This window comes from Brachyistius frenatus, unplaced genomic scaffold (assembly GCF_029030835.1).
Source record: "Brachyistius frenatus isolate BFR_SWC_R1_liver_20210118 unplaced genomic scaffold, ASM2903083v1 Contig_5, whole genome shotgun sequence".
NCBI classification, from domain to species: Eukaryota; Metazoa; Chordata; class Actinopteri; family Embiotocidae; genus Brachyistius; species Brachyistius frenatus.
The window spans coordinates 4,642,486-4,652,982 of NW_027210604.1; positions in this window are offsets into that span (position 1 = coordinate 4,642,486).

A 10,497-nucleotide genomic window follows, 5' to 3' on the forward strand; every position below is an offset into this window, starting at 1 on the left:
CTTCAAGCCTCCACAAAAGCCAGTCCAACAATCTGTATTTTGTTCCTCATCATTTTTTTCTTCACTCTTCCTCCTTGTCTCTCGCTGCCTCTGCTCACAAGCTTCCACCTCACCCCCAGCTTCTCCCACCGTGCCATGAGACTTCAGGTGCAGGGGAACGTGCACTTCTTCCTTAAAAGCATGTGAGCTGCCAAACCCTGAGACTGTTATGTAATAAAGCTGCTTCTCCCTGGCAGGAGAGAGAAGAGCCTTTTTCTCTTTCTTTGTCTACTTGGTTTTCTCCCCCTCCCCGCCTCCCCCTCCCTCTTGTCTGTCTGTCATTTGTCCCTCATAAACACAGATTGGAGGGGGGAAGGGAGGGGGAGGGGGCTACATGCTACTCTCAGTCTTAGGCAAAGGATTGAGTGTACTTCAATTGTTTCTGCCTCAAATGCACATGCAGTGGTTTCCTATTGATCTAGGTTTTGAGACACACATTGGAATTTCACAAAAGCATTGTGTGGATGGCTGTTGTCAAAAGCACAAAGCTAAGAAGTCCCTTTCTTCGTCTGGTAGTTTCCCTAGAAACTCCATGTGGAGGGGCGTTGAACAGTCATGAATTGTGTTTTTATCGTGCTTGAAGGTATAAATGTAAACTCAAACCAATCCCTACATGATACAGAAGAGCTTGTAAGTCTGCCAAAACAAAGAAATAGCTGAACAAAAATAGGTAAATCAGAAAAATGCTTCGCACAAAATAATCCACCTCAGAACAATAGGTGCATACTCATTAAAAACCCAAAGATCAAATGCCGGCATCAACAAAGCATCTTTTAAATTTTGCAATAGAAAAGGTACTTGGTGTTTCCCACACACACACACACACACACCCCATTGGAGTGCAAAGTGTTGTGACTATCGGGAATCAAAGCTGAATAAAACATCTGACTTCCGCAAAGCAGCAAACTCCAACGCCACCTTTCAAGCCTTCAAGCAGTAAGTATTTAATACATTCAGGAAAGGGTTTTTGATAATTGCCTAACAATTACATTGAATTTTGATAATGTAAAGAGGACAAATAGTGCTGCATTTCTTTCTATTACTTCACCTGGAATTTTTGTCGATAAATGTGACATTTCCCCTTGCAAAACTTTCAGAAGTTCACATTCTTTACATGAGGATGGAGGATCAACCAGAACGGAAGAAAATCTCACCCAGTCTTTCTCACACACATCCAAAGTATTTTGCATCACAACCAATTCTCCCGGGTCTAAATTCTGAAGTTGTCACTACATCAGGGACTCACATCTCCTGAGATTTCTATTAGTTCTTTCCCTCCTTGCTCATTTTTTTGTCCCTTTGGTTCAGCATCTCACTCTTTTCAATTGCCTGCTGTCTCTATTTCCCCAATTACCCTTTGGAAGACTCTATTGATTACTTGGCCAGGTATCGGGGTTAGTGATTTGTTTTTTTCGTTCAATTGAAATGAATAAATGAATACATAAGCAAGAGAGGAAAACGCAATTGGGGCAAATGATAATTACAAAAAAATTCTGTACCCTCTATATCAGAAGCATTCACTTAGAGGTTTTGTGCCCAAGGACAGCATTGTTTTTAGTTTTCATCTGTGCATGCCCCGCAAACTGTTGATGGACAATAGAAATGCCCTGACACCCGAACATGTTTTCTTTCCTGAAGGCTTGTTTTGCAAAAACACATCTCAGTCATTTATTTTCGCAAATAAGGCTTAAGGAGTCCGTATTGGACCGGACTTTTCAAGGCTGACATTTCCATTGTGAGTTCCACCTATGATCACAAGTTCTTCCTGAATACAAGACAGGATCAAAATGTAAATGTCCCATCAATAACAGTAAAATGTGAGGTAGTAATGTGAAAGGGTATTATGACACCAAGTGCCAACCTTTTTATGGTGACCCAGTGAGGTTGAAAAGGAAGCCTCTAGAGTTTTTTTGTTTTTTCTTTTGGTCTATCTGTTCGTATTCTGTAACGTTACAGCAAAAGAACGCAACATTACAAGAACATTAACTCTTAAATATAGTCCTCATTTTTAAATTCAGTAATTGCACTTGTATTGGGTTGCTTCTCACAGTCATACTGCCACTTGAGAGTGACCAAACAAGCTGTAAAAATGACCAGTTACAGATGAGGTGAGTAGCTTTGAATATATTGTAAGTACAGCACATGTCAAGAACTTGGATATGATAGACAATAAATGAACTGTGGGTTGTCATTGTCAACATGTCTGATGTGGGAGAAATGGGTAGATGTAAAGACCTGAACGATTTTGACAAGGGCCAAATCGCTACAGCCACATGACTGGGTCAGAGCATCTCCAAAATAGCAAGGCTTGTGGGGGTGCTCCCGGCCACCAGTGATGAGAACCTACTGACAGTGATTCAAGGAGGGACACAGGGCAGGAACACATCCAGGGGCTCCACCTCGCAATTTACAGGACTTTAAGGACCTAACCACTGCCGCAAATGTCTTGCCGTCAGATACCACAGGACATCTTTGGAATCCATGTCTTTCAAAGTCAGAGCTATTTTGGCAGCCTGTGAATGATCAACGGCATATTAGGCAGTGTACAATATATGCCCTTTTAAGTTGTTTTGGTGGAAATGTCACACAAGACAACGCTCACATTTATTTGGAGTCATGCTCTCTTAGTTTTCGTTTGATCTCCACCGAATCTTGAGGGAAATATTTACTTTTTGTTCCACTACCAGCTTGTTCCTTATTTTCTCTGTTAATTGTTTAGCATTGGACAGGTAATGTGCAGTGCTTTTATCGATGCCTTTTTACTGAAAAAAATTTGCCTGCTAAAAATGAAATTTGGGTTGATGAGAGTGGTGAAAATGAACCAAAAGTGGAAAGATGTGCATCAGGAAACCAAAACAATGAGCTGAAAGATGCTAAAACACAAGCAGAGTTGAGTGTGACTCTATAAGTGTCTCCTTTCACATTACGCATAGTCACTTGATCTATATAAAAAAAAAAAGTGAGAAGTGACGTTATACCTATCAAACAAAATTCCTGTGCTATGTTTGCCGTCCATGATGTTCAACCCCAAATTAAATTCCAGAAGTGCGCTTTGTTCATTTCAGCCTCTCTGGACGATAGTGCAGTTTCCCTCGGGGGTTCTGTTGCACTGCATGAGATTTCCACAAATTACCAGGACACAACACAGCCCCATATACAACAATATCAACCTCACATGCACTTAGATGCAAATATTATTTTTTTTTTTAAAAAAGGTTCCTCTTGGGGGATCTTACCATTTGCAGTCACAATGTTGCATAGCAAATGACTAAACTTGACAACGGCTGCTTGTGGACATGGAGCAATGCAGACTTTAGCCCACAAGCTGTTCTTTTGCAATAAGAATAATGTTAGTCATATAACATGACATTTGAAGGGCCACCACAGTGACAGGTTTAACTAAGTGAGCTAATAGTTAAGTATGGGGTGAATGCTGCAGAAGACTAGACATTAGATAATTATGATGGAAGCAGCCGAAGGCAAGACTCGTCAGTCCAAAGGAAAGAATGGTTTATGGCTGACGGTAGGGATAAGAATGGGAATCATTTTCCAGGCCATCATGATAACATCAGCCTATTGGCTCCCCCCCCCCCCCGGCTTTCATCAGAACCCAAAGGTCTTCTTTTGTCTTGTCCCTGTTTATCATTCATATTTAAATGTACCTTATTAGATCAGGACAGTGCTTATGTCTCTTCTCCACAGTTTGGTGTAAATGTTTGTTCGTTATTTTGACCCTCTCATTGACCCTCTCATTGTTATGAAGTTTACATACAACTGACATTTTGTCAACCAGCTCTCCAGATAGTCAAGTTTTGCTAAGAATAAAATGAGGTACAGCATGCAGAGAGCAGAAGTAACTGAACTGAGAGGCAAGAGAATAGGAGAGTGGAGAGGAAAAGGGGACACCAGGGCATTTGAGATGATAGATTAAAGAAAAGGGGAAGATGATCAACAAGGATGAGTGAGGGTCCAGAGGCAGAGTAAGTCTGAGAAAGATATAAGAATGAGGAAAAGGAAAGCAGAAGACAGATGGAACAGAAGCCAAATGAAAAAAAAAAAAAAAACAAGAGTAATTACACAGGAAAGAGGAAGAAGTTGGGAATTTGTGGAGGGGACAATAGTGACGAGGAGCCAGCAGAGAGAAAAAAAATGTGCAAGGGAAAGAAAAAATGACATTGTGCCAGGACAAGGGCACAGAAAAACCCAGGAATAATCAGGCATTAAAGCACACACCACTTCTATAGTATTAAATGTAACTGTAAGGCACATTAAATAACTAAGATATTTTTAGAATATGTTGTAATTACTATATTGTTGATGGCTGATTGTATTCTGTGCTTGTCTCTTAAGAGCATTGCCCCTTTGGCATTCCTTTTCATTCCCTTCATTGACTATCCTCAACTTTTTTAGACGCCTAGAAAACATGTCTGCTCTCTCGAAATCATGCACAACGCCGCCCTCCTCTTCCAGCTCTAAATATGTATGCTGGGCTTTAATAAGACAAAAGCCACTGTGTCATCTACAAAATTGCTTTCCTTTTTCGTGGGACACACATTCAATTTAGGTTGCCTTATATAATGGCAGTTATATAACATAATTAAAAGTTGCTGTTTTACCATCATTGGATTACATTTGTGTGCTTTCCACCTGCCAGCCAAGCATCCTAAATCAACAGAGGTCTTAAGCTTGTTGCAATCCGTGGTTATATTTAATACCAGACAACACAGGGGTAATTTATTTAGCTTACATCACCAAATGCATCCTGTTCCATTAAATTGCAAGTGAGTGCTTTCACATGGAATTAACTAGTTTGTCTGCCTTCTTATAGAAAACACCACTTCAACCTCACCGGCTCACAACAGTCACGGATATACTGTCTGGAGGTATATGGAGCTCTTTACTATTTTTGGCAACACAGTTAGTTTTTCACTCGTTAAAATAAGGAATATTTCGAGTTGCACCTACAAAAGTAACATCTATTTGCAGTGCACTTCTCCTTCTATACAGCAGTAAGGTGGAGCTAGAGGATTCAGTAACCATATCTGCAGCATACAATCCACTCTTTGTAGTAATACAACTGGATTTATGTGGAACAAATTCGACCCGTTTGCGGTTTTGAATTCTTTTATTCCGAACAATGGCCCTGGCTTCCGTTTTGCTGCAGTAAGCTATTTGGCTACACAGGCAGTAAACACTGCCTAATTCTTGAAGGTCAAAGCATAAATACGCTTGGATCCAATGTGGACAATATGGGCTATTTGGAACTACTTTTGTTCGGAAATTACTTTCTTTACGGGGTGTTATCAGAATGCATGTGCTGTCAGCTGTCTCGTATTAATGTAAGCTCCAGCAGGCATGTGCGGTATTGACCCGATGCTGCCAAAGTGCTGCACCTGTCCGCACCCAGAAGGCCTGTTGAGCAGCAGGTACGCACACATTTGCCCACAAAAAGCCGACAAATGATAGCTATAGATTTATAGCTTCACCTTGGCTATTAGCATGCTGTGATGGTTTTCTGTGTGCGAGTGCCCGTGTGTACATACAATGCTCAGATGTGCTTCAAGCACATAGGCGCGTGTAATTGTGCAGCTTGTGTGTGTGTCCAGCCGTCAGCTATGTTGCTCTCCATTTTACTCCTATAAATCATAGTGTAAACCCACATTTACTATGGTCAGTGCAAGCATCACCTTGTTACAGTTCCCCTTTGTCTTGTGCCCTGTTCAACCTGAACACCGTTTCACCCTTCAGGGGCTTTTAAGAAATCACTTGTGCTCATTCTTCTCTCGCAATTTTCTTGTCTCCTCCCCTCTCCCTTTTCTATTGCTCTCCGTCTTCTCTCTCCAAAGCCTTCCGGATGTTCTTTGTCAAAACCAATAGTTGCCATGTTTATCTCTAACAAGCTCTGCAGTTCATAAGGCAATGAGGCTCACTCCTGTTGAGTCAAACATTGCCATTCATTCATATCTTGTTACCATGACATGCCCCTTTGAAACCATGTATTCTAGGAGGAAAAATAGCCGCTCAGTGGGCAGAAGTTGTATCGAATTCAATCACAAGAACATAACATGTTTTCTTATTCCACGTAATTGCACCATGGACTTTCAGAAAGTGGTTAGCCCTGTTTTCCACTGGGGACTGCACTGCAACACTGACTTCCTGAAAGTATGACAGTGCCAGATGTAACCTTAATAAATGTATTGCTGTGTACAAGTACAAAATATAATTTCCTCCTGAGGCCAGTGCTTTCCCAGTCTCTGGAGCATAAATCAATACAGAACTTACAGGATAACACGGTGTGTGACCAAGGAAGCACAGTGTGAAACATTAATTGGATGGATAGTTAAGATACGTCAAGCTTTTGCACTGCAGTTATGAGGACGCTCATCTCAGGAAAACCAGATTTGAGACGGAGGTTTCTCCGCTTTCATCTCTGTTGCCATATTTTCACATAATGGCACAACAATGTCAAAACTCATCTTCACCAACCCGGGCCTGTTCAAAGCCTTTTATCTTTAGATATACGGCTTAGCTCAATATGCGGCTCTGTGTACGGTAGGCAGCAAACACTGCAGTGTGTTGAACCATAAATCAAGCCATGATAGACTGGATTGACACACGTCTCACATCACCTCCCTGAGGGATGCACGGGATGCTAAAGCATCCATCAGCAGTTAGCAGGTTAAATGTAAATAGTGGAGAAGGTAAATGGATCCAGATCAGACTAGAAGCAAATCAAAACATATGGCGTTCACGTCCTGCATGCTTCTAAATAGGCTGATTAGCAGGTGTTACCAAGAGAGTTCTCTTAGTCATCCACAGTCATTTTTCTTTCTGTTGTGATGCTTTTCTGAACACAAGCCAGCCAGCTCCTTTCATGTTACTGTTTGTTTAAAGTTTTGTTTCCCAAAGCTGGTCACTGGCGACTCCTCCCCAATGAAATCAAGAAAATACTAGAAGCTTTGGTTGGTCATTGACTATCATGTTGTCTGTCATGTTTCTTCGCCAAAGGTGCGTTCATGAACATCTGGAAAGTAGAAAAGTTCCAACCTCCAAGTGGGAGAATACACATGAACGCCTGTCGAAATAAAACTAACCCATGAGGAGAAGAGGCAGGTATTTGAGAGCGCCGAGAATTAGGTTTGACGTCACTTGACGTGGCAGCATTTGTGGTGGAAGCAAGCATCAACCAGCAGTGACATCACCCATTGGTTTGTGAACGGCTATTATGAGGCCTCGAGTTCGGATCTTGGCCGTTGCCATCTTGCTAGTTTGGAGTGGTTTGGCGACACAAGTGACCACATTTGGACAAGCTGGGGAAGAGCGAGGGGTGGACCTGACTCTATCTAATTGGAAACCCAACGTCCCACCCACCGATAGTGGAAACCTGACTGCACAACAGGCTTGTCAATCAAAAATACACACCCTCGAAAACACAGATTTTTTTGGAACCTTTTTTTTACATTATTTCCTAAAGATTCAACTTGAACAGAGACTTGAAAAGAAAAAAAAATCTCAATACAATAGTATATAATTATTACACATGTGTGATGAGTTTATGTATCTGCCAGCAGCAGCCTATGCTTTTTCTTGACCATTTCTAATATTACTATATTGTCTTGCAGCCAGAAAAAGTCCAGTTTGCAGTATCCAGTATTGTCATAATGTATGTAATGGTTGTGTAGTGCAAATTGTTATTGTGTGATATAAAAAGTAACGGCACTGCCATTATAAAAAACAAATATGAAATCTATTAAAGTAAATGAAAGAAACCAGTGTGTTACTTTGTACTGTAATTTGAATAAAGTGCAGTATTCAGTTTATTGCATTAGGCAAAAGACAGAATGCTTAAGAGTCACTCAGACTTTGTGTTTTTGCAGTGCTGTGTCATGTCATTAGCTTTGATTTGTTTTCTTTTTTCAAAAACATCAGCTCTCCTGGGCAACTGGACTGTTTGAAATGCTTGAAATATTCAGAGATTTGAAGATACGATGGGCCAAAGAGGGTAACTTTGGGGGAACATGTCATAATTTTATTAAATACAGATGTACTAGCATTGTTTTTAGGCAACAATTTCATATTAAATGACTGTGTGCCTAAGGCTCTCTCATACAAATCTTGTGGTTTCACTTCTATGAAACAGGACAGTACATGATCCAAACTGTGCTCAATGTGTACATACTGTACATACCGCACTCAGTCCAACTAAATCCCTAAAATCCATCACAATTCGATCAAGTATATAACTGGGTTGTTAGTTACCATAAACAATGCCACATATTCCAGAATCCTTAAGGGATAATATTTGAAATCACTTGTTTATTTGTGCGTGTAACTGCCTCCACTCGAACACATGCACACACGCGCACGCAAATAGCTAATGCTGATGTAATTTGTTATAGTTGACATTTGTTCCACCGTCAGGCAATGCATTTTCCTTCTTCATCCACCCCTTATTGCTTTACATTGTGTCATGTGGCATTCGTACTACCGCCCACCAAGTAAACAAAGGAAGATAGATAGATAGATGGATGGATAGATGGGTAGATGGATGGTAGATGGATGGATGGATGGATGGATGGATGGATGGATGGATGGATGGATGGATGGATGGATGGATAGATAGATAGATAGATAGATAGATAGATAGATAGATAGATAGATAGATAGATAGATAGATAGATAGATAGATAGATAGATAGATAGATAGATAGATACTTGCAAGGTCAAAACATCACTGTGGGACTGTGGGTCTGTGGGAAAGCAATGGGCTACAATACTGGACTAAGAAAAAAAAAAGAGAGAGTTTAGGGTGGTGAGAGAGTGAGATAGAGAGACAGCACCTCCATTATTCATCTGCTCATCTCACTGCAGTAGATCCAGCAGGGGGAGGTGTTGCAATATTTGGTTGGTTGGTGCCTGCCTGTCCCAACCAACTACATAATCTCATTCAGACTTACATACAAATCGATGCAACTTTTTTTTTTCTCCACACCATTCCCTAAACACAAAACTGCACGGTGTCCTTAACAGAGGAATTTGATCGTGTCTTTTTGTGAGCTCTCTCTCCTCATCTATCTATACATGTCTCTTCCTCTCTCTGTGTCTTCCTTCGTTTGGTGCGCAAGTCCGACTCACTTGGTTGGAGGAAAGGTAAGTGGAGCAGGGTGGTGTTCAAAACCGTGCAATGTCTCTCCTCACTTGGGAGGTTTGGACATTTTTCCTGTCTTAGTGGCAGGAAGAGGAGCACACACACACACACACACACACACACACACACACACACACACACACACACACACACACACACACACACACACACACACAGAGAGAGAGAGAGAGAGAGAGAGAGAGAGAGAGAGAGAGAGAGAGAGAGAGAGAGAGAAAGAGAGAAAGAGAGAGAGAGAGAGAGAGAGAGAGAGAGAGAGAGAGAGAGAGAGAGAGAGAGAGAGAGAGAGAGAGAGAGAGAGAGAGAGAGAGAGAGAGAGAGAGAGCGGGATATTTGGATGAAGCCATGACACAAAGAGAGATCTTTATCTCTCTGTCACACACAATGTGATTGTTGCATTCAGTGGGTGGCCATTATCATAGAACAAAAGAATTCTAAAAGGTTTGGATTCACTATTCCACTAAAGCTATTCATTTGTAGGGTGGCCGGCCTCAGAAGATTGTATGGATCTATAAAGTGCTAGTGCCAGAAAGCTTGATTTTTGGTCTGTAGCTCTACACCCCAATGAACTCTCAGACAGGTCGATTTTATTTGTTTTTTTGTTAAATTGACCTTTGATTTGGCATATTACAGTATCAGGGGCAGTCATGGTTCATATATACTACAACCACCCTGATGAGAGCCTGATATATATTTTATAATATGTTACTTTGACATGTAACAGTTGGAAAATTTCATTTTCTGAATTAATTAGGCAAAAACATATTTAGGAACGAGCACGATATTATTCATTATAGGGTCGGTTTGCAGGATTTGGCTGCCTTTCGTGGTGAAGTTGATGATAGCGATCTATCAATCTACAACCTATGGTTGCTGCAAGTCTCACGAAAAATGCTGAAATCCCAAGCCAGCATTTGGTTTGTTCGTTCTGGGGTACTGTAGAAACATTTCGGTGAAACATGGCCCGCTCCGTTAAAGAAAACCCGCATCCGATGCAGATATGAAGGCTAATTCTGAAGGCTATATTCCACCGGTTCTGTCTCCGACATGTTCCGTCTCCGACACGTCTGCCGGAGTGACAGTGCGCCTTTACAATAATAATAAAAAAAAAAAAGCCCTGTAATTGTGTTTCATTTTTTTTTTTTATATCTAACTTATTGTGCTTTAGTTTTACCTTCAATATTACCAAACAAATGTAAAACTAATCAATTACTACAGACTAATTGACCCACTGGCAAACTGAACTTGAAGCACCTGGACTCCTGGTAGCCTTGAGTCACTTACCTGATTCT